At 41.5% G+C, this 25,901-nt stretch overlaps 2 non-coding genes across 2 annotated transcripts; both read left to right on the top strand.

Moving 5' to 3' along the window:
• The first annotated feature begins 8,549 nt into the window (after nucleotides 1-8,549).
• Nucleotides 8,550-8,635, top strand: TRNAY-GUA (transfer RNA tyrosine (anticodon GUA)). Its single transcript is given in 2 exon segments — nucleotides 8,550-8,586; nucleotides 8,600-8,635. It is a non-coding gene; the product is annotated as a tRNA-Tyr (tRNA).
• Nucleotides 8,636-22,451: 13,816 nt separating this feature from the next.
• On the top strand, nucleotides 22,452-22,537 carry TRNAY-GUA (transfer RNA tyrosine (anticodon GUA)). Its single transcript is given in 2 exon segments — nucleotides 22,452-22,488; nucleotides 22,502-22,537. It is a non-coding gene; the product is annotated as a tRNA-Tyr (tRNA).
• Nucleotides 22,538-25,901: the final 3,364 nt, after the last annotated feature.

Genomic DNA, 25,901 nt, shown 5'->3' with positions numbered 1-25,901 from the left:
CAACACCAATCTTCATTGGTTTCCTGTGAGGTGATTCGGATCCCCATCTCTTGCTATGAACTGGCAAAACAGCAGAATCCCCTTGACAATCTTGATTTCTCAAGGGAAATGAGAGAACAGTATACACCATCCAAGATATTAAAATATTGTCAAGGCCCAACACGGCTGAATACTCTGAGGAGATGGCCTGTGAGGCGCCGCCTTTCAACTTTTCCCCCTTAGTATGGTGGTCAGTGACATGCGGGAGACTGCGGAGGGGGTCATTTCTTTAATTGGGAACTGATGTGCTTTTACTCAATTCGGGAACCTCACAAGCCAAATTTGTAGTATTTTGCACGAATTGCAAGAGATGTTTACAAGTCGACGGTTGAAGTGGAAGCTCGTATATCGACGGTTGAAGTGGAAGCTCGTATTGAGCTTGCTAGAGACTGATTTGCCAAGCCTTCGATAGCTCAGTTGGTAGAGCGGAGGACTGTAGTGGTAAAACAGGCATCCTTAGGTCGCTGGTTGAAATCCGGATTGAAGGACTTTTGCCAAATGCAAATTTTATTGAATACTTGGAAAGTAAAATACTTGGAAAATAAAATAACAGACAATTTATAATTATATTATATTTCATCACTGAAAATAGATGCCTTTTGCTTTGAGGCTGTGGCCACGTTATATTTCTGTTCAACACCAATCTTCATTGGTTTCCTGTGAGGTGTTTTGGATCCCCATCTCTTGCTATGAACTGGCAAAACAGCAGAATCCCCTTGACAATCTTGATTTCTCAAGGGAAATGAGAGAACAGTATACACCATCCAAGATATTAAAATATTGTCAAGGCCCAACACGGCTGAATACTCTGAGGAGATGGCCTGTGAGGCGCCGCCTTTCAACTTTTCCCCCTTAGTATGGTGGTCAGTAACATGCGGGAGACTGCGGAGGGGGTCATTTTTTAATTGGGAACTGATGTGCTTTTACTCAATTCGGGAACGTCACAAGCCAAATTTGTAGTATTTTGCACGAATTGCAAGAGATGTTTACAAGTCGACGGTTGAAGTGGAAGCTCATATTGAGCTTGCTAGAGACTGATTTGCCAAGCCTTCGATAGCTCCGTTGGTAGAGCTGAGGACCGTAGTGGTAAAACAGGCATCCTTAGGTCGCTGGTTGAAATCCGGATCGAAGGACTTTTGCCAAATGCAAATTTTATTGAATACTTGGAAAGTAAAATACTTGGAAAATAAAATAACAGACAATTTATAATTATATTATATTTCATCACTGAAAATAGATGCCTTTTGCTTTGAGGCTGTGGCCACGTTATATTTCTGTTCAACACCAATCTTCATTGGTTTCCTGTGAGGTGTTATGGATCCCCATCTCTTGCTATGAACTGGCAAAACAGCAGAATCCCCTTGACAATCTTGATTTCTCAAGGGAAATGAGAGAACACTATACACCATCCAAGATATTAAAATATTGTCAAGGCCCAACACGGCTGAATACTCTGAGGAGATGGCCTGTGAGGCGCCGCCTTTCAACTTTTCCCCCTTAGTATGGTGGTCAGTAACATGCGGGAGACTGCGGAGGGGGTCATTTTTTAAATTGGGAACTGATGTGCTTTTACTCAATTCGGGAACCTCACAAGCCACGTTATGTTTCTGTCCAACACCAATCTTCATTGGTTTCCTGTGAGGTGTTTTGGATCCCCATCTCTTGCTATGAACTGGCAAAACAGCAGAATCCCCTTGACAATCTTGATTTCTCAAGGGAAATGAGAGAACACTATACACCATCCAAGATATTAAAATATTGTCAAGGCCCAACACGGCTGAATACTCTGAGGAGATGGCCTGTGAGGCGCCGCCTTTCAACTTTTCCTCCTTAGTATGGTGGTCAGTAACATGCGGGAGACTGCGGAGGGGGTCATTTTTTAAATTGGGAACTGATGTGCTTTTACTCAATTCGGGAACCTCACAAGCCAAATTTGTAGTATTTTGCACGAATTGCAAGAGATGTTTACAAGTCGACGGTTGAAGTGGAAGCTCGTATTGAGTTTGCTAGAGACTGATTTGCCAAGCCTTCGATAGCTCAGTTGGTAGAGCGGAGGACTGTAGTGGTAAAACAGACATCATTAGGTCACTGGTTCAAATCCGGCTCGAAGGACTTTTGCCAAATGCACATTTTATTGAATACTTGGAAAGTAAAATACTTGGAAAGTAAAATAACAGACAATTTATAATTATATTATATTTCATTACTGAAAATAGATGCCTTTTGCTTTGAGGCTGTGGCCACGTTATTTTTCTGTCCAACACGAATCTTCATTGGTTTCCTGTCAGGTGTTTTGGATCCCCATCTCTTGCTATGAACTGGCAAAACAGCAGAATCCCCTTGACAATCTTGATTTCTCAAGGGAAATGAGAGAACACTATACACCATCCAAGATATTAAAATATTGTCAAGGCCCAACACGGCTGAATACTCTGAGGAGATGGCCTGTGAGGCGCCGCCTTTCAACTTTTCCCCCTTAGTATGGTGGTCAGTAACATGCGGGAGACTGCGGAGGGGGTCATTTTTTTAATTGGGAACTGATGTGCTTTTACTCAATTCGGGAACCTCACAAGCCAAATTTGTAGTATTTTGCACGAATTGCAAGAGATGTTTACAAGTCGACGGTTGAAGTAGAAGCTCGTATTGAGTTTGCTAGAGAATGATTTGCCAAGCCTTTGATAGCTCAGTTGGTAGAGCGGAGGACTGTAGTGGTACAACAGGCATCCTTAGGTCGCTGGTTCAAATCCGGCTCGAAGGCCTTTTGCCAAATGCAAATTTTATTGAATACTTGGAAAGTAAAATACTTGGAAAGTAAAATAACAGACAATTTATAATTATATTATATTTCATCACTGAAAATAGATGCCTTTTGCTTTGAGGCTGTGGCCACGTTATGTTTCTGTCCAACACGAATCTTCATTGGTTTCATGTGAGGTGTTTTGGATCCCCATCTCTTGCTATGAACTGGCAAAACAGCAGAATCCCCTTGACAATCTTGATTTCTCAAGGGAAATGAGAGAACACTATACACCATCCAAGATATTAAAATATTGTCAAGGCCCAACACGGCTGAATACTCTGAGGAGATGGCCTGTGAGGCGCCGCCTTTCAACTTTTCCCCCTTAGTATGGTGGTCAGTAACATGCGGGAGACTGCGGAGGGGGTCATTTTTTTAATTGGGAACTGATGTGCTTTTACTCAATTCGGGAACCTCACAAGCCAAATTTGTAGTATTTTGCACGAATTGCAAGAGATGTTTACAAGTCGACGGTTGAAGTAGAAGCTCGTATTGAGTTTGCTAGAGAATGATTTGCCAAGCCTTTGATAGCTCAGTTGGTAGAGCGGAGCACTGTAGTGGTACAACAGGCATCCTTAGGTCGCTGGTTCAAATCCGGCTCGAAGGCCTTTTGCCAAATGCAAATTTTATTGAATACTTGGAAAGTAAAATACTTGGAAAGTAAAATAACAGACAATTTATAATTATATTATATTTCATCACTGAAAATAGATGCCTTTTGCTTTGAGGCTGTGGCCACGTTATGTTTCTGTCCAACACGAATCTTCATTGGTTTCATGTGAGGTGTTTTGGATCCCCATCTCTTGCTATGAACTGGCAAAACAGCAGAATCCCCTTGACAATCTTGATTTCTCAAGGGAAATGAGAGAACACTATACACCATCCAAGATATTAAAATATTGTCAAGGCCCAACACGGCTGAATACTCTGAGGAGAGGGCCTGTGAGGCGCTGCCTTTCAACTTTTCCCCCTTAGTATGGTGGTCATTAACATGCGGGAGACTGCGGAGGGGGTCATTTTTTTAATTGGGAAATGATGTGCTTTTACTCAATTCGGGAACCTCACAAGCCAAATTTGTAGTATTTTGCACGAATTGCAAGAGATGTTTACAAGTCGACGGTTGAAGTGGAAGCTCGTATTGAGTTTGCTAGAGTTGATTTGCCAAGCCTTTGATAGCTCAGTTGGTAGAGCGGAGGACAGTAATGGTAAAACAGGCATCCTTAGGTTGCTGGTTCAAATCCGGCTCGAAGGACTTTTGCCAAATGCAAATTTTATTGAATACTTGGAAAGTAAAATACTTGGAAAATAAAATAACAGACAATTTATAATTATATTATATGTCATCACTGAAAATAGATGCCTTTTGCTTTGAGGCTGTGGCCACGTTATGTTTCTGTCCAACACCAATCTTCATTGATTTCCTGTGAGGTGTTTTGGATCCCAATCTCTTGCTATGAACTGGCAAAACAGCAGAATCCCCTTGACAATCTTGATTTCTCAAGGGAAATGAGAGAACACTATACACCATCCAAGATATTAAAATATTGTCAAGGCCCAACACGGCTGAATACTCTGAGGAGATGGCCTGTGGGGCGCCGCCTTTCAACTTTTCCTCCTTAGTATGGTGGTCAGTAACATGCGGGAGACTGCGGAGGGGGTCATTTTTTTAATTGGGAACTGATGTGCTTTTACTCAATTCGGGAACCCCACAAGCCAAATTTGTAGTATTTTGCACGAATTGCAAGAGATGTTTACAAGTCGACGGTTGAAGTGGAAGCTCGTATTGAGTTTGCTAGAGAATGATTTGCCAAGCCTTCGATTGCTCAGTTGGTAGAGCGGAGCACTGTAGTGGTAAAACAGGCATCCTTAGGTCGCTGGTTCAAATCCTGCTCGAAGGACTTTTGCCAAATGCAAATTTTATTGAATACTTGGAAAGTAAAATACTTGGATAGTAAAATAACAGACAATTTATAATTATATTATATTTCATCACTGAAAATAGATGCCTTTTGCTTTGAGGCTGTGGCCACGTTATGTTTCTGTCCAACACCAATCTTCATTGGTTTCCTGTGAGGTGATTCGGATCCCCATCTCTTGCTATGAACTGGCAAAACAGCAGAATCCCCTTGACAATCTTGATTTCTCAAGGGAAATGAGAGAACAGTATACACCATCCAAGATATTAAAATATTGTCAAGGCCCAACACGGCTGAATACTCTGAGGAGATGGCCTGTGAGGCGCCGCCTTTCAACTTTTCCCCCTTAGTATGGTGGTCAGTGACATGCGGGAGACTGCGGAGGGGGTCATTTCTTTAATTGGGAACTGATGTGCTTTTACTCAATTCGGGAACCTCACAAGCCAAATTTGTAGTATTTTGCACGAATTGCAAGAGATGTTTACAAGTCGACGGTTGAAGTGGAAGCTCGTATATCGACGGTTGAAGTGGAAGCTCGTATTGAGCTTGCTAGAGACTGATTTGCCAAGCCTTCGATAGCTCAGTTGGTAGAGCGGAGGACTGTAGTGGTAAAACAGGCATCCTTAGGTCGCTGGTTGAAATCCGGATTGAAGGACTTTTGCCAAATGCAAATTTTATTGAATACTTGGAAAGTAAAATACTTGGAAAATAAAATAACAGACAATTTATAATTATATTATATTTCATCACTGAAAATAGATGCCTTTTGCTTTGAGGCTGTGGCCACGTTATATTTCTGTTCAACACCAATCTTCATTGGTTTCCTGTGAGTTGTTTTGGATCCCCATCTCTTGCTATGAACTGGCAAAACAGCAGAATCCCCTTGACAATCTTGATTTCTCAAGGGAAATGAGAGAACAGTATACACCATCCAAGATATTAAAATATTGTCAAGGCCCAACACGGCTGAATACTCTGAGGAGATGGCCTGTGAGGCGCCGCCTTTCAACTTTTCCCCCTTAGTATGGTGGTCAGTAACATGCGGGAGACTGCGGAGGGGGTCATTTTTTAATTGGGAACTGATGTGCTTTTACTCAATTCGGGAACGTCACAAGCCAAATTTGTAGTATTTTGCACGAATTGCAAGAGATGTTTACAAGTCGACGGTTGAAGTGGAAGCTCATATTGAGCTTGCTAGAGACTGATTTGCCAAGCCTTCGATAGCTCCGTTGGTAGAGCTGAGGACCGTAGTGGTAAAACAGGCATCCTTAGGTCGCTGGTTGAAATCCGGATCGAAGGACTTTTGCCAAATGCAAATTTTATTGAATACTTGGAAAGTAAAATACTTGGAAAATAAAATAACAGACAATTTATAATTATATTATATTTCATCACTGAAAATAGATGCCTTTTGCTTTGAGGCTGTGGCCACGTTATATTTCTGTTCAACACCAATCTTCATTGGTTTCCTGTGAGGTGTTATGGATCCCCATCTCTTGCTATGAACTGGCAAAACAGCAGAATCCCCTTGACAATCTTGATTTCTCAAGGGAAATGAGAGAACACTATACACCATCCAAGATATTAAAATATTGTCAAGGCCCAACACGGCTGAATACTCTGAGGAGATGGCCTGTGAGGCGCCGCCTTTCAACTTTTCCCCCTTAGTATGGTGGTCAGTAACATGCGGGAGACTGCGGAGGGGGTCATTTTTTAAATTGGGAACTGATGTGCTTTTACTCAATTCGGGAACCTCACAAGCCAAATTTGTAGTATTTTGCACGAATTGCAAGAGATGTTTACAAGTCGACGGTGTAAGTGGAAGCTCGTATTGAGTTTGCTAGAGACTGATTTGCCAAGCCTTCGATAGCTCAGTTGGTAGAGCGGAGGACTGTAGTGGTAAAACAGGCATCATTAGGTCACTGGTTCAAATCCGGCTCGAAGGACTTTTGCCAAATGCACATTTTATTGAATACTTGGAAAGTAAAATACTTGGAAAGTAAAATAACAGACAATTCATAATTATATTATATTTCATCACTGAAAATAGATGCCTTTTGCTTTGAGGCTGTGACCATGTTATTTTTCTGTCCAACACGAATCTTCGTTGGTTTCCTGTGAGGTGTTTTGGATCCCCATCTCTTGCTATGAACTGACAAAACAGCAGAATCCCCTTGACAATCTTGATTTCTCAAGGGAAATGGGAGAACACTATACACCATCCAAGATATTAAAATATTGTCAAGGCCCAACGCGGCTGAATACTCTGAGGAGATGGCCTGTGAGGTGCCGCCTTTCAACTTTTCCCCCTTAGTATGGTGGTCAGTAACATGCGGGAGACTGCGGAGGGGGTCATTTTTTTAATTGGGACCTGATGTGCTTTTACTCAATTCGGGAACCTCACAAGCCAAATTTGTAGTATTTTGCACGAATTGCAAGAGATGTTTACAAGTCGACGGTTGAAGTGGAAGCTCGTATTGAGTTTGCTAGAGAATGATTTGCCAAGCCTTCGATAGCTCAGTTGGTAGAACGGAGGACTGTAATGGCAAAACAGGCATCCTTAGGTTGCTGGTTCAAATCCGGCCAAAGGACTTTTGCCAAATGCACATTTTATTGAATACTTGGAAAGTAAAATACTTGGAAAGTAAAATAACAGACAATTTATAATTATATTATATTTCATTACTGAAAATAGATGCCTTTTGCTTTGAGGCTGTGGCCACGTTATTTTTCTGTCCAACACAAATCTTCATTGGTTTCCTGTCAGGTGTTTTGGATCCCCATCTCTTGCTATGAACTGGCAAAACAGCAGAATCCCCTTAACAATCTTGATTTCTCAAGGGAAATGAGAGAACACTATACACCATCCAAGATATTAAAATATTGTCAAGGCCCAACACGGCTGAATACTCTGAGGAGATGGCCTGTGAGGCGCCGCCTTTCAACTTTTCCCCCTTAGTATGGTGGTCAGTAACATGCGGGAGACTGCGGAGGGGGTCATTTTTTTAATTGTGAACTGATGTGCTTTTACTCAATTCGGGAACCTCACAAGCCAAATTTGTAGTATTTTGGACGAATTGCAAGAGATGTTTGAATGTCGACGGTTGAAGTGGAAGCTCGTATTGAGCTTGCTAGAGCCTGGTTTGCCAAGCCTTCGATAGCTCAGTTGGTAGAGCAGAGGACTGTAGTGGTAAAACAGGCATCCTTAGGTCGCTGGTTCAAATGCAGATTGAAGGACTTTTGCCAAATGCAAATTTTATTGAATACTTGGAAAGTAAAATGCTTGGAAAATAAAATAACAGACAATTTATAATTATATTATATTTCATCATTGAAAATAGATGCCTTTTGCTTTGAGGCTGTCGCCACGTTATGTTTCTGTCCAACACCAATCTTCATTGGTTTCCTGTGAGGTGTTTTGGATCCCCATCTCTTGCTATGAACTGGCAAAACAGCAGAATCCCCTTGACAATCTTGATTTCTCAAGGGAAATGAGAGAACACTATACACCATCCAAGATATTAAAATATTGTCAAGGCCCAACACGGCTGAATACTCTGAGGAGATGGCCTGTGAGGCGCCGCCTTTCAACTTTTCCTCCTTAGTATGGTGGTCAGTAACATGCGGGAGACTGCGGAGGGGGTCATTTTTTTAATTGGGAACTGATGTGCTTTTACTCAATTCGGGAACCTCACAAGCCAAATTTGTAGTATTTTGCACGAATTGCAAGAGATGTTTACAAGTCGACGGTTGAAGTGGAAGCTCGTATTGAGTTTGCTAGAGAATGATTTGCCAAGCCTTCGATAGCTCAGTTGGTAGAGCAGAGGACTGTAGTGATAAAACAGGCATCCTTAGGTCGCTGGTTCAAATCCGGCTCGAAGGACTTTTGCCAAATGCACATTTTATTGAATACTTGGAAAGTAAAATACTTGGAAAGTAAAATAACAGACAATTTATAATTATATTATATTTCATCATTGAAAATAGATGCCTTTTGCTTTGAGGCTGTGGCCACGTTATTTTTCTGTCCGAAACCAATCTTCGTTGGTTTCCTGTGAGGTGTTTTGGATCCCCATCTCTTGCTATGAACTGACAAAACAGCAGAATCCCCTTGACAATCTTGATTTCTCAAGGGAAATGGGAGAACACTATACACCATCCAAGATATTAAAATATTGTCAAGGCCCAACACGGCTGAATACTCTGAGGAGATGGACTGTGAGGCGCGCCTTTCAACTTTTCCCCCTTAGTATGGTGGTCAGTAACATGCGGGAGACTGCGGAGGGGGTCATTTTTGTAATTGAGAACTGATGTGCTTTTACTCAATTCGGGAACCTCACAAGCCAAATTTGTAGTATTTTGCAGTAATTGCAAGAGATGTTTACAAGTCGACGGTTGAAGTGGAAGCTCGTATTGAGTTTGCTAGAGAATGATTTGCCAAGCCTTCGATAGCTCGTCGCTGGTTCAAATCCGGCTCAAAGGACTTTTGCCAAATGCACATTTTATTGAATACTTGGAAAGTAAAATACTTGGAAAGTAAAATAACAGACAATTTATAATTATATTATATTTCATCACTGAAAATAGATGCCTTTTGCTTTGAGGCTGTGGCCACGTTATTTTTCTGTCCAACACGAATCTTCTTTGGTTTCCTGTGAGGTGTTTTGGATCCCCATTTCTTGCTATGAACTGGCAAAACAGCAGAATCCCCTTGACAATCTTGATTTCTCAAGGAAAATGAGAGAACACTATACACCATCCAAGATATTAAAATATTGTCATGGCCGAACACTGATGAATACTCTGAGGAGATGGCCTGCGAGGCGCCGCCTTTCAACTTTTCCTCCTTAGTATGGTGGTCAGTAACATGCGGGAGACTGCGGAGGGGGTCATTTTTTTAATTGTGAACTGATGTGCTTTTACTCAATTCGGGAACCTCACAAGCCAAATTTGTAGTATTTTGCAAGAATTGCAAGAGATGTTTGAATGTCGACGGTTGAAGTGGAAGCTCGTATTGAGCTTGCTAGAGACTGATTTGCCTAGCCTTCAATAGCTCAGTTGGTAGAGCGGAGGACTGTAGTGGTAAAACAGGCATCCTTAGGTCGCTGGTTCAAATCCGGCTCGAAGGAATTTTTGCCAAATGCACATTTTATTGAATACTTGGAAAGTAAAATACTTGGAAAGTAAAATAACAGACAATTTATAATTATATTATATTTCATCACTGAAAATAGATGCCTTTTGCTTTGAGGCTGTGGCCACGTTATTTTTCTGTCCAACACGAATCTTCATTGGTTTCCTGTGAGGTGTTTTGGATCCCCATCTCTTGCTATGAACTGGCAAAACAGCAGAATCCCCTTGACAATCTTGATTTCTCAAGGGAAATGAGAGAACACTATACACCATCCAAGATATTAAAATATTGTCAAGGCCCAACACGGCTGAATACTCTGAGGAGATGGCCTGTGAGGCGCCGCCTTTCAACTTTTCCTCCTTAGTATGGTGGTCAGTAACATGCGGGAGACTGCGGAGGGGGTCATTTTTTAATTGGGAACTGATGTGCTTTTACTCAATTCGGGAACGTCACAAGCCAAATTTGTAGTATTTTGCACGAATTGCAAGAGATGTTTACAAGTCGACGGTTGAAGTGGAAGCTCATATTGAGCTTGCTAGAGACTGATTTGCCAAGCCTTCGATAGCCCAGTTGGTAGAGCTGAGGACTGTAGTGGTAAAACAGGCATCCTTAGGTCGCTGGTTGAAATCCGGATCGAAGGACTTTTGCCAAATGCAAATTTTATTGAATACTTGGAAAGTAAAATACTTGGAAAATAAAATAACAGACAATTTATAATTATATTATATTTCATCACTGAAAATAGATGCCTTTTGCTTTGAGGCTGTGGCCACGTTATATTTCTGTTCAACACCAATCTTCATTGGTTTCCTGTGAGGTGTTTTGGATCCCCATCTCTTGCTATGAACTGGCAAAACAGCAGAATCCCCTTGACAATCTTGATTTCTCAAGGGAAATGAGAGAACACTATACACCATCCAAGATATTAAAATATTGTCAAGGCCCAACACGGCTGAATACTCTGAGGAGATGGCCTGTGAGGCGCCGCCTTTCAACTTTTCCCCCTTAGTATGGTGGTCAGTAACATGCGGGAGACTGCGGAGGGGGTCATTTTTTTAATTGGGAACTGATGTGCTTTTACTCAATTCGGGAACCTCACAAGCCAAATTTGTAGTATTTTGCACGAATTGCAAGAGATGTTTACAAGTCGACGGTTGAAGTAGAAGCTCGTATTGAGTTTGCTAGAGAATGATTTGCCAAGCCTTTGATAGCTCAGTTGGTAGAGCGGAGCACTGTAGTGGTACAACAGGCATCCTTAGGTCGCTGGTTCAAATCCGGCTCGAAGGCATTTTGCCAAATGCAAATTTTATTGAATACTTGGAAAGTAAAATACTTGGAAAGTAAAATAACAGACAATTTATAATTATATTATATTTCATCACTGAAAATAGATGCCTTTTGCTTTGAGGCTGTGGCCACGTTATGTTTCTGTCCAACACGAATCTTCATTGGTTTCATGTGAGGTGTTTTGGATCCCCATCTCTTGCTATGAACTGGCAAAACAGCAGAATCCCCTTGACAATCTTGATTTCTCAAGGGAAATGAGAGAACACTATACACCATCCAAGATATTAAAATATTGTCAAGGCCCAACACGGCTGAATACTCTGAGGAGATGGCCTGTGAGGCGCTGCCTTTCAACTTTTCCCCCTTAGTATGGTGGTCAGTAACATGCGGGAGACTGCGGAGGGGGTCATTTTTTTAATTGGGAAATGATGTGCTTTTACTCAATTCGGGAACCTCACAAGCCAAATTTGTAGTATTTTGCACGAATTGCAAGAGATGTTTACAAGTCGACGGTTGAAGTGGAAGCTCGTATTGAGTTTGCTAGAGTTGATTTGCCAAGCCTTTGATAGCTCAGTTGGTAGAGCGGAGGACAGTAATGGTAAAACAGGCATCCTTAGGTTGCTGGTTCAAATCCGGCTCGAAGGACTTTTGCCAAATGCAAATTTTATTGAATACTTGGAAAGTAAAATACTTGGAAAATAAAATAACAGACAATTTATAATTATATTATATGTCATCACTGAAAATAGATGCCTTTTGCTTTGAGGCTGTGGCCACGTTATGTTTCTGTCCAACACCAATCTTCATTGATTTCCTGTGAGGTGTTTTGGATCCCAATCTCTTGCTATGAACTGGCAAAACAGCAGAATCCCCTTGACAATCTTGATTTCTCAAGGGAAATGAGAGAACACTATACACCATCCAAGATATTAAAATATTGTCAAGGCCCAACACGGCTGAATACTCTGAGGAGATGGCCTGTGAGGCGCCGCCTTTCAACTTTTCCTCCTTAGTATGGTGGTCAGTAACATGCGGGAGACTGCGGAGGGGGTCATTTTTTTAATTGGGAACTGATGTGCTTTTACTCAATTCGGGAACCCCACAAGCCAAATTTGTAGTATTTTGCACGAATTGCAAGAGATGTTTACAAGTCGACGGTTGAAGTGGAAGCTCGTATTGAGTTTGCTAGAGAATGATTTGCCAAGCCTTCGATTGCTCAGTTGGTAGAGCGGAGCACTGTAGTGGTAAAACAGGCATCCTTAGGTCGCTGGTTCAAATCCTGCTCGAAGGACTTTTGCCAAATGCAAATTTTATTGAATACTTGGAAAGTAAAATACTTGGATAGTAAAATAACAGACAATTTATAATTATATTATATTTCATCACTGAAAATAGATGCCTTTTGCTTTGAGGCTGTGGCCACGTTATGTTTCTGTCCAACACCAATCTTCATTGGTTTCCTGTGAGGTGATTCGGATCCCCATCTCTTGCTATGAACTGGCAAAACAGCAGAATCCCCTTGACAATCTTGATTTCTCAAGGGAAATGAGAGAACAGTATACACCATCCAAGATATTAAAATATTGTCAAGGCCCAACACGGCTGAATACTCTGAGGAGATGGCCTGTGAGGCGCCGCCTTTCAACTTTTCCCCCTTAGTATGGTGGTCAGTGACATGCGGGAGACTGCGGAGGGGGTCATTTCTTTAATTGGGAACTGATGTGCTTTTACTCAATTCGGGAACCTCACAAGCCAAATTTGTAGTATTTTGCACGAATTGCAAGAGATGTTTACAAGTCGACGGTTGAAGTGGAAGCTCGTATATCGACGGTTGAAGTGGAAGCTCGTATTGAGCTTGCTAGAGACTGATTTGCCAAGCCTTCGATAGCTCAGTTGGTAGAGCGGAGGACTGTAGTGGTAAAACAGGCATCCTTAGGTCACTGGTTGAAATCCGGATTGAAGGACTTTTGCCAAATGCAAATTTTATTGAATACTTGGAAAGTAAAATACTTGGAAAATAAAATAACAGACAATTTATAATTATATTATATTTCATCACTGAAAATAGATGCCTTTTGCTTTGAGGCTGTGGCCACGTTATATTTCTGTTCAACACCAATCTTCATTGGTTTCCTGTGAGGTGTTTTGGATCCCCATCTCTTGCTATGAACTGGCAAAACAGCAGAATCCCCTTGACAATCTTGATTTCTCAAGGGAAATGAGAGAACAGTATACACCATCCAAGATATTAAAATATTGTCAAGGCCCAACACGGCTGAATACTCTGAGGAGATGGCCTGTGAGGCGCCGCCTTTCAACTTTTCCCCCTTAGTATGGTGGTCAGTAACATGCGGGAGACTGCGGAGGGGGTCATTTTTTAATTGGGAACTGATGTGCTTTTACTCAATTCGGGAACGTCACAAGCCAAATTTGTAGTATTTTGCACGAATTGCAAGAGATGTTTACAAGTCGACGGTTGAAGTGGAAGCTCATATTGAGCTTGCTAGAGACTGATTTGCCAAGCCTTCGATAGCTCCGTTGGTAGAGCTGAGGACCGTAGTGGTAAAACAGGCATCCTTAGGTCGCTGGTTGAAATCCGGATCGAAGGACTTTTGCCAAATGCAAATTTTATTGAATACTTGGAAAGTAAAATACTTGGAAAATAAAATAACAGACAATTTATAATTATATTATATTTCATCACTGAAAATAGATGCCTTTTGCTTTGAGGCTGTGGCCACGTTATATTTCTGTTCAACACCAATCTTCATTGGTTTCCTGTGAGGTGTTATGGATCCCCATCTCTTGCTATGAACTGGCAAAACAGCAGAATCCCCTTGACAATCTTGATTTCTCAAGGGAAATGGGAGAACACTATACACCATCCAAGATATTAAAATATTGTCAAGGCCCAACGCGGCTGAATACTCTGAGGAGATGGCCTGTGAGGTGCCGCCTTTCAACTTTTCCCCCTTAGTATGGTGGTCAGTAACATGCGGGAGACTGCGGAGGGGGTCATTTTTTTAATTGGGACCTGATGTGCTTTTACTCAATTCGGGAACCTCACAAGCCAAATTTGTAGTATTTTGCACGAATTGCAAGAGATGTTTACAAGTCGACGGTTGAAGTGGAAGCTCGTATTGAGTTTGCTAGAGAATGATTTGCCAAGCCTTCGATAGCTCAGTTGGTAGAACGGAGGACTGTAATGGCAAAACAGGCATCCTTAGGTTGCTGGTTCAAATCCGGCCAAAGGACTTTTGCCAAATGCACATTTTATTGAATACTTGGAAAGTAAAATACTTGGAAAGTAAAATAACAGACAATTTATAATTATATTATATTTCATTACTGAAAATAGATGCCTTTTGCTTTGAGGCTGTGGCCACGTTATTTTTCTGTCCAACACAAATCTTCATTGGTTTCCTGTCAGGTGTTTTGGATCCCCATCTCTTGCTATGAACTGACAAAACAGCAGAATCCCCTTGACAATGTTTATTTCTCAAGGGAAATGGGAGAACACTATACACCATCCAAGATATTAAAATATTGTCAAGGCCCAACGCGGCTGAATACTCTGAGGAGATGGCCTGTGAGGTGCCGCCTTTCAACTTTTCCCCCTTAGTATGGTGGTCAGTAACATGCGGGAGACTGCGGAGGGGGTCATTTTTTTAATTGGGAACTGATGTGCTTTTACTCAATTCGGGAACCTCACAAGCCAAATTTGTAGTATTTTGCACGAATTGCAAGAGATGTTTGAATGTCGACGGTTGAAGTGGAAGCTCGTATTGAGCTTGCTAGAGACTGATTTGCCTAGCCTTCGATAGCTCAGTTGGTAGAGCGGAGGACTGTAGTGGTAAAACAGGCATCCTTAGGTCGCTGGTTGAAATCCGGCTCGAAGGAATTTTTGCCAAATGCACATTTTATTGAATACTTGGAAAGTAAAATACTTGGAAAGTAAAATAACAGACAATTTATAATTATATTATATTTCATCACTGAAAATAGATGCCTTTTGCTTTGAGGCTGTGACCATGTTATTTTTCTGTCCAACACGAATCTTCGTTGGTTTCCTGTGAGGTGTTTTGGATCCCCATCTCTTGCTATGAACTGACAAAACAGCAGAATCCCCTTGACAATCTTGATTTCTCAAGGGAAATGGGAGAACACTATACACCATCCAAGATATTAAAATATTGTCAAGGCCCAACGCGGCTGAATACTCTGAGGAGATGGCCTGTGAGGTGCCGCCTTTCAACTTTTCCCCCTTAGTATGGTGGTCAGTAACATGCGGGAGACTGCGGAGGGGGTCATTTTTTAAATTGGGAACTGATGTGCTTTTACTCAATTCGGGAACCTCACAAGCCACGTTATGTTTCTGTCCAACACCAATCTTCATTGGTTTCCTGTGAGGTGTTTTGGATCCCCATCTCTTGCTATGAACTGGCAAAACAGCAGAATCCCCTTGACAATCTTGATTTCTCAAGGGAAATGAGAGAACACTATACACCATCCAAGATATTAAAATATTGTCAAGGCCCAACACGGCTGAATACTCTGAGGAGATGGCCTGTGAGGCGCCGCCTTTCAACTTTTCCTCCTTAGTATGGTGGTCAGTAACATGCGGGAGACTGCGGAGGGGGTCATTTTTTAAATTGGGAACTGATGTGCTTTTACTCAATTCGGGAACCTCACAAGCCAAATTTGTAGTATTTTGCACGAATTGCAAGAGATGTTTACAAGTCGACGGTTGAAGTGGAAGCTCGTATTGAGTTTGCTAGAGACTGATTTGCCAAGCCTTCGATAGCTCAGTTGGTAGAGCGGAGGACTGTAGTGGTAAAACAGGCATCATTAGGTCACTGGTTCAAATCCGGCTCGAAGGACTTTTGCCAAATGCACATTTTATTGAATACTTGGAAAGTAAAATACTTGGAAAGTAAAATAACAGACAATTTATAATTATATTATATTTCATTACTGAAAATAGATGCCTTTTGCTTTGAGGCTGTGGCCACGTTATTTTTCTGTCCAACACGAATCTTCATTGGTTTCCTGTCAGGTGTTTTGGATCCCCATCTCTTGCTATGAACTGGCAAAACAGCAGAATCCCCTTGACAATCTTGATTTCTCAAGGGAAATGAGAGAACACTATACACCATCCAAGATATTAAAATATTGTCAAGGCCCAACACGGCTGAATACTCTGAGGAGATGGCCTGTGAGGCGCCGCCTTTCAACTTTTCCCCCTTAGTATGGTGGTCAGTAACATGCGGGAGACTGCGGAGGGGGTCATTTTTTTAATTGGGAACTGATGTGCTTTTACTCAATTCGGGAACCTCACAAGCCAAATTTGTAGTATTTTGCACGAATTGCAAGAGATGTTTACAAGTCGACGGTTGAAGTAGAAGCTCGTATTGAGTTTGCTAGAGAATGATTTGCCAAGCCTTTGATAGCTCAGTTGGTAGAGCGGAGGACTGTAGTGGTACAACAGGCATCCTTAGGTCGCTGGTTCAAATCCGGCTCGAAGGCCTTTTGCCAAATGCAAATTTTATTGAATACTTGGAAAGTAAAATACTTGGAAAGTAAAATAACAGACAATTTATAATTATATTATATTTCATCACTGAAAATAGATGCCTTTTGCTTTGAGGCTGTGGCCACGTTATGTTTCTGTCCAACACGAATCTTCATTGGTTTCATGTGAGGTGTTTTGGATCCCCATCTCTTGCTATGAACTGGCAAAACAGCAGAATCCCCTTGACAATCTTGATTTCTCAAGGGAAATGAGAGAACACTATACACCATCCAAGATATTAAAATATTGTCAAGGCCCAACACGGCTGAATACTCTGAGGAGATGGCCTGTGAGGCGCCGCCTTTCAACTTTTCCCCCTTAGTATGGTGGTCAGTAACATGCGGGAGACTGCGGAGGGGGTCATTTTTTTAATTGGGAACTGATGTGCTTTTACTCAATTCGGGAACCTCACAAGCCAAATTTGTAGTATTTTGCACGAATTGCAAGAGATGTTTACAAGTCGACGGTTGAAGTAGAAGCTCGTATTGAGTTTGCTAGAGAATGATTTGCCAAGCCTTTGATAGCTCAGTTGGTAGAGCGGAGCACTGTAGTGGTACAACAGGCATCCTTAGGTCGCTGGTTCAAATCCGGCTCGAAGGCCTTTTGCCAAATGCAAATTTTATTGAATACTTGGAAAGTAAAATACTTGGAAAGTAAAATAACAGACAATTTATAATTATATTATATTTCATCACTGAAAATAGATGCCTTTTGCTTTGAGGCTGTGGCCACGTTATGTTTCTGTCCAACACGAATCTTCATTGGTTTCATGTGAGGTGTTTTGGATCCCCATCTCTTGCTATGAACTGGCAAAACAGCAGAATCCCCTTGACAATCTTGATTTCTCAAGGGAAATGAGAGAACACTATACACCATCCAAGATATTAAAATATTGTCAAGGCCCAACACGGCTGAATACTCTGAGGAGAGGGCCTGTGAGGCGCTGCCTTTCAACTTTTCCCCCTTAGTATGGTGGTCATTAACATGCGGGAGACTGCGGAGGGGGTCATTTTTTTAATTGGGAAATGATGTGCTTTTACTCAATTCGGGAACCTCACAAGCCAAATTTGTAGTATTTTGCACGAATTGCAAGAGATGTTTACAAGTCGACGGTTGAAGTGGAAGCTCGTATTGAGTTTGCTAGAGTTGATTTGCCAAGCCTTTGATAGCTCAGTTGGTAGAGCGGAGGACAGTAATGGTAAAACAGGCATCCTTAGGTTGCTGGTTCAAATCCGGCTCGAAGGACTTTTGCCAAATGCAAATTTTATTGAATACTTGGAAAGTAAAATACTTGGAAAATAAAATAACAGACAATTTATAATTATATTATATGTCATCACTGAAAATAGATGCCTTTTGCTTTGAGGCTGTGGCCACGTTATGTTTCTGTCCAACACCAATCTTCATTGATTTCCTGTGAGGTGTTTTGGATCCCAATCTCTTGCTATGAACTGGCAAAACAGCAGAATCCCCTTGACAATCTTGATTTCTCAAGGGAAATGAGAGAACACTATACACCATCCAAGATATTAAAATATTGTCAAGGCCCAACACGGCTGAATACTCTGAGGAGATGGCCTGTGAGGCGCCGCCTTTCAACTTTTCCTCCTTAGTATGGTGGTCAGTAACATGCGGGAGACTGCGGAGGGGGTCATTTTTTTAATTGGGAACTGATGTGCTTTTACTCAATTCGGGAACCCCACAAGCCAAATTTGTAGTATTTTGCACGAATTGCAAGAGATGTTTACAAGTCGACGGTTGAAGTGGAAGCTCGTATTGAGTTTGCTAGAGAATGATTTGCCAAGCCTTCGATTGCTCAGTTGGTAGAGCGGAGCACTGTAGTGGTAAAACAGGCATCCTTAGGTCGCTGGTTCAAATCCTGCTCGAAGGACTTTTGCCAAATGCAAATTTTATTGAATACTTGGAAAGTAAAATACTTGGATAGTAAAATAACAGACAATTTATAATTATATTATATTTCATCACTGAAAATAGATGCCTTTTGCTTTGAGGCTGTGGCCACGTTATGTTTCTGTCCAACACCAATCTTCATTGGTTTCCTGTGAGGTGATTCGGATCCCCATCTCTTGCTATGAACTGGCAAAACAGCAGAATCCCCTTGACAATCTTGATTTCTCAAGGGAAATGAGAGAACAGAATACACCATCCAAGATATTAAAATATTGTCAAGGCCCAACACGGCTGAATACTCTGAGGAGATGGCCTGTGAGGCGCCGCCTTTCAACTTTTCCCCCTTAGTATGGTGGTCAGTGACATGCGGGAGACTGCGGAGGGGGTCATTTCTTTAATTGGGAACTGATGTGCTTTTACTCAATTCGGGAACCTCACAAGCCAAATTTGTAGTATTTTGCACGAATTGCAAGAGATGTTTACAAGTCGACGGTTGAAGTGGAAGCTCGTATATCGACGGTTGAAGTGGAAGCTCGTATTGAGCTTGCTAGAGACTGATTTGCCAAGCCTTCGATAGCTCAGTTGGTAGAGCGGAGGACTGTAGTGGTAAAACAGGCATCCTTAGGTCGCTGGTTGAAATCCGGATTGAAGGACTTTTGCCAAATGCAAATTTTATTGAATACTTGGAAAGTAAAATACTTGGAAAATAAAATAACAGACAATTTATAATTATATTATATTTCATCACTGAAAATAGATGCCTTTTGCTTTGAGGCTGTGGCCACGTTATATTTCTGTTCAACACCAATCTTCATTGGTTTCCTGTGAGGTGTTTTGGATCCCCATCTCTTGCTATGAACTGGCAAAACAGCAGAATCCCCTTGACAATCTTGATTTCTCAAGGGAAATGAGAGAACAGTATACACCATCCAAGATATTAAAATATTGTCAAGGCCCAACACGGCTGAATACTCTGAGGAGATGGCCTGTGAGGCGCCGCCTTTCAACTTTTCCCCCTTAGTATGGTGGTCAGTAACATGCGGGAGACTGCGGAGGGGGTCATTTTTTAATTGGGAACTGATGTGCTTTTACTCAATTCGGGAACGTCACAAGCCAAATTTGTAGTATTTTGCACGAATTGCAAGAGATGTTTACAAGTCGACGGTTGAAGTGGAAGCTCATATTGAGCTTGCTAGAGACTGATTTGCCAAGCCTTCGATAGCTCCGTTGGTAGAGCTGAGAACCGTAGTGGTAAAACAGGCATCCTTAGGTCGCTGGTTGAAATCCGGATCGAAGGACTTTTGCCAAATGCAAATTTTATTGAATACTTGGAAAGTAAAATACTTGGAAAATAAAATAACAGACAATTTATAATTATATTATATTTCATCACTGAAAATAGATGCCTTTTGCTTTGAGGCTGTGGCCACGTTATATTTCTGTTCAACACCAATCTTCATTGGTTTCCTGTGAGGTGTTATGGATCCCCATCTCTTGCTATGAACTGGCAAAACAGCAGAATCCCCTTGACAATCTTGATTTCTCAAGGGAAATGAGAGAACACTATACACCATCCAAGATATTAAAATATTGTCAAGGCCCAACACGGCTGAATACTCTGAGGAGATGGCCTGTGAGGCGCCGCCTTTCAACTTTTCCCCCTTAGTATGGTGGTCAGTAACATGCGGGAGACTGCGGAGGGGGTCATTTTTTAAATTGGGAACTGATGTGCTTTTACTCAATTCGGGAACCTCACAAGCCAAATTTGTAGTATTTTGCACGAATTGCAAGAGATGTTTACAAGTCGACGGTGTAAGTGGAAGCTCGTATTGAGTTTGCTAGAGACTGATTTGCCAAGCCTTCGATAGCTCAGTTGGTAGAGCGGAGGACTGTAGTGGTAAAACAGGCATCATTAGGTCACTGGTTCAAATCCGGCTCGAAGGACTTTTGCCAAATGCACATTTTATTGAATACTTGGAAAGTAAAATACTTGGAAAGTAAAATAACAGACAATTCATAATTATATTATATTTCATCACTGAAAATAGATGCCTTTTGCTTTGAGGCTGTGACCATGTTATTTTTCTGTCCAACACGAATCTTCGTTGGTTTCCTGTGAGGTGTTTTGGATCCCCATCTCTTGCTATGAACTGACAAAACAGCAGAATCCCCTTGACAATCTTGATTTCTCAAGGGAAATGGGAGAACACTATACACCATCCAAGATATTAAAATATTGTCAAGGCCCAACGCGGCTGAATACTCTGAGGAGATGGCCTGTGAGGTGCCGCCTTTCAACTTTTCCCCCTTAGTATGGTGGTCAGTAACATGCGGGAGACTGCGGAGGGGGTCATTTTTTTAATTGGGACCTGATGTGCTTTTACTCAATTCGGGAACCTCACAAGCCAAATTTGTAGTATTTTGCACGAATTGCAAGAGATGTTTACAAGTCGACGGTTGAAGTGGAAGCTCGTATTGAGTTTGCTAGAGAATGATTTGCCAAGCCTTCGATAGCTCAGTTGGTAGAACGGAGGACTGTAATGGCAAAACAGGCATCCTTAGGTTGCTGGTTCAAATCCGGCCAAAGGACTTTTGCCAAATGCACATTTTATTGAATACTTGGAAAGTAAAATACTTGGAAAGTAAAATAACAGACAATTTATAATTATATTATATTTCATTACTGAAAATAGATGCCTTTTGCTTTGAGGCTGTGGCCACGTTATTTTTCTGTCCAACACAAATCTTCATTGGTTTCCTGTCAGGTGTTTTGGATCCCCATCTCTTGCTATGAACTGGCAAAACAGCAGAATCCCCTTAACAATCTTGATTTCTCAAGGGAAATGAGAGAACACTATACACCATCCAAGATATTAAAATATTGTCAAGGCCCAACACGGCTGAATACTCTGAGGAGATGGCCTGTGAGGCGCCGCCTTTCAACTTTTCCCCCTTAGTATGGTGGTCAGTAACATGCGGGAGACTGCGGAGGGGGTCATTTTTTTAATTGTGAACTGATGTGCTTTTACTCAATTCGGGAACCTCACAAGCCAAATTTGTAGTATTTTGCACGAATTGCAAGAGATGTTTGAATGTCGACGGTTGAAGTGGAAGCTCGTATTGAGCTTGCTAGAGCCTGGTTTGCCAAGCCTTCGATAGCTCAGTTGGTAGAGCAGAGGACTGTAGTGGTAAAACAGGCATCCTTAGGTCGCTGGTTCAAATGCAGATTGAAGGACTTTTGCCAAATGCAAATTTTATTGAATACTTGGAAAGTAAAATGCTTGGAAAATAAAATAACAGACAATTTATAATTATATTATATTTCATCATTGAAAATAGATGCCTTTTGCTTTGAGGCTGTCGCCACGTTATGTTTCTGTCCAACACCAATCTTCATTGGTTTCCTGTGAGGTGTTTTGGATCCCCATCTCTTGCTATGAACTGGCAAAACAGCAGAATCCCCTTGACAATCTTGATTTCTCAAGGGAAATGAGAGAACACTATACACCATCCAAGATATTAAAATATTGTCAAGGCCCAACACGGCTGAATACTCTGAGGAGATGGCCTGTGAGGCGCCGCCTTTCAACTTTTCCTCCTTAGTATGGTGGTCAGTAACATGCGGGAGACTGCGGAGGGGGTCATTTTTTTAATTGGGAACTGATGTGCTTTTACTCAATTCGGGAACCTCACAAGCCAAATTTGTAGTATTTTGCACGAATTGCAAGAGATGTTTACAAGTCGACGGTTGAAGTGGAAGCTCGTATTGAGTTTGCTAGAGAATGATTTGCCAAGCCTTCGATAGCTCAGTTGGTAGAGCAGAGGACTGTAGTGATAAAACAGGCATCCTTAGGTCGCTGGTTCAAATCCGGCTCGAAGGACTTTTGCCAAATGCACATTTTATTGAATACTTGGAAAGTAAAATACTTGGAAAGTAAAATAACAGACAATTTATAATTATATTATATTTCATCATTGAAAATAGATGCCTTTTGCTTTGAGGCTGTTGCCACGTTATTTTTCTGTCCGAAACCAATCTTCGTTGGTTTCCTGTGAGGTGTTTTGGATCCCCATCTCTTGCTATGAACTGACAAAACAGCAGAATCCCCTTGACAATCTTGATTTCTCAAGGGAAATGGGAGAACACTATACACCATCCAAGATATTAAAATATTGTCAAGGCCCAACACGGCTGAATACTCTGAGGAGATGGACTGTGAGGCGCGCCTTTCAACTTTTCCCCCTTAGTATGGTGGTCAGTAACATGCGGGAGACTGCGGAGGGGGTCATTTTTGTAATTGAGAACTGATGTGCTTTTACTCAATTCGGGAACCTCACAAGCCAAATTTGTAGTATTTTGCAGTAATTGCAAGAGATGTTTACAAGTCGACGGTTGAAGTGGAAGCTCGTATTGAGTTTGCTAGAGAATGATTTGCCAAGCCTTCGATAGCTCGTCGCTGGTTCAAATCCGGCTCAAAGGACTTTTGCCAAATGCACATTTTATTGAATACTTGGAAAGTAAAATACTTGGAAAGTAAAATAACAGACAATTTATAATTATATTATATTTCATCACTGAAAATAGATGCCTTTTGCTTTGAGGCTGTGGCCACGTTATTTTTCTGTCCAACACGAATCTTCTTTGGTTTCCTGTGAGGTGTTTTGGATCCCCATTTCTTGCTATGAACTGGCAAAACAGCAGAATCCCCTTGACAATCTTGATTTCTCAAGGAAAATGAGAGAACACTATACACCATCCAAGAAATTAAAATATTGTCATGGCCGAACACTGATGAATACTCTGAGGAGATGGCCTGCGAGGCGCCGCCTTTCAACTTTTCCTCCTTAGTATGGTGGTCAGTAACATGCGGGAGACTGCGGAGGGGGTCATTTTTTTAATTGTGAACTGATGTGCTTTTACTCAATTCGGGAACCTCACAAGCCAAATTTGTAGTATTTTGCAAGAATTGCAAGAGATGTTTGAATGTCGACGGTTGAAGTGGAAGCTCGTATTGAGCTTGCTAGAGACTGATTTGCCTAGCCTTCAATAGCTCAGTTGGTAGAGCGGAGGACTGTAGTGGTAAAACAGGCATCCTTAGGTCGCTGGTTCAAATCCGGCTCGAAGGAATTTTTGCCAAATGCACATTTTATTGAATACTTGGAAAGTAAAATACTTGGAAAGTAAAATAACAGACAATTTATAATTATATTATATTTCATCACTGAAAATAGATGCCTTTTGCTTTGAGGCTGTGGCCACGTTATTTTTCTGTCCAACACGAATCTTCATTGGTTTCCTGTGAGGTGTTTTGGATCCCCATCTCTTGCTATGAACTGGCAAAACAGCAGAATCCCCTTGACAATCTTGATTTCTCAAGGGAAATGAGAGAACACTATACACCATCCAAGATATTAAAATATTGTCAAGGCCCAACACGGCTGAATACTCTGAGGAGATGGCCTGTGAGGCGCCGCCTTTCAACTTTTCCTCCTTAGTATGGTGGTCAGTAACATGCGGGAGACTGCGGAGGGGGTCATTTTTTAATTGGGAACTGATGTGCTTTTACTCAATTCGGGAACGTCACAAGCCAAATTTGTAGTATTTTGCACGAATTGCAAGAGATGTTTACAAGTCGACGGTTGAAGTGGAAGCTCATATTGAGCTTGCTAGAGACTGATTTGCCAAGCCTTCGATAGCCCAGTTGGTAGAGCTGAGGACTGTAGTGGTAAAACAGGCATCCTTAGGTCGCTGGTTGAAATCCGGATCGAAGGACTTTTGCCAAATGCAAATTTTATTGAATACTTGGAAAGTAAAATACTTGGAAAATAAAATAACAGACAATTTATAATTATATTATATTTCATCACTGAAAATAGATGCCTTTTGCTTTGAGGCTGTGGCCACGTTATATTTCTGTTCAACACCAATCTTCATTGGTTTCCTGTGAGGTGTTTTGGATCCCCATCTCTTGCTATGAACTGGCAAAACAGCAGAATCCCCTTGACAATCTTGATTTCTCAAGGGAAATGAGAGAACACTATACACCATCCAAGATATTAAAATATTGTCAAGGCCCAACACGGCTGAATACTCTGAGGAGATGGCCTGTGAGGCGCCGCCTTTCAACTTTTCCCCCTTAGTATGGTGGTCAGTAACATGCGGGAGACTGCGGAGGGGGTCATTTTTTTAATTGGGAACTGATGTGCTTTTACTCAATTCGGGAACCTCACAAGCCAAATTTGTAGTATTTTGCACGAATTGCAAGAGATGTTTACAAGTCGACGGTTGAAGTAGAAGCTCGTATTGAGTTTGCTAGAGAATGATTTGCCAAGCCTTTGATAGCTCAGTTGGTAGAGCGGAGCACTGTAGTGGTACAACAGGCATCCTTAGGTCGCTGGTTCAAATCCGGCTCGAAGGCATTTTGCCAAATGCAAATTTTATTGAATACTTGGAAAGTAAAATACTTGGAAAGTAAAATAACAGACAATTTATAATTATATTATATTTCATCACTGAAAATAGATGCCTTTTGCTTTGAGGCTGTGGCCACGTTATGTTTCTGTCCAACACGAATCTTCATTGGTTTCATGTGAGGTGTTTTGGATCCCCATCTCTTGCTATGAACTGGCAAAACAGCAGAATCCCCTTGACAATCTTGATTTCTCAAGGGAAATGAGAGAACACTATACACCATCCAAGATATTAAAATATTGTCAAGGCCCAACACGGCTGAATACTCTGAGGAGATGGCCTGTGAGGCGCTGCCTTTCAACTTTTCCCCCTTAGTATGGTGGTCAGTAACATGCGGGAGACTGCGGAGGGGGTCATTTTTTTAATTGGGAAATGATGTGCTTTTACTCAATTCGGGAACCTCACAAGCCAAATTTGTAGTATTTTGCACGAATTGCAAGAGATGTTTACAAGTCGACGGTTGAAGTGGAAGCTCGTATTGAGTTTGCTAGAGTTGATTTGCCAAGCCTTTGATAGCTCAGTTGGTAGAGCGGAGGACAGTAATGGTAAAACAGGCATCCTTAGGTTGCTGGTTCAAATCCGGCTCGAAGGACTTTTGCCAAATGCAAATTTTATTGAATACTTGGAAAGTAAAATACTTGGAAAATAAAATAACAGACAATTTATAATTATATTATATGTCATCACTGAAAATAGATGCCTTTTGCTTTGAGGCTGTGGCCACGTTATGTTTCTGTCCAACACCAATCTTCATTGATTTCCTGTGAGGTGTT

The sequence above is a fragment of the Ambystoma mexicanum genome, chromosome 1p (assembly GCF_040938575.1).
Source record: "Ambystoma mexicanum isolate Mex_15411 chromosome 1p, UKY_AmexF1_1, whole genome shotgun sequence".
NCBI lineage: Eukaryota > Metazoa > Chordata > Amphibia > Caudata > Ambystomatidae > Ambystoma > Ambystoma mexicanum.
Note: the sequence above shows the minus strand (reverse complement) of the source record. Positions and strands in the feature narration are given on the sequence as shown.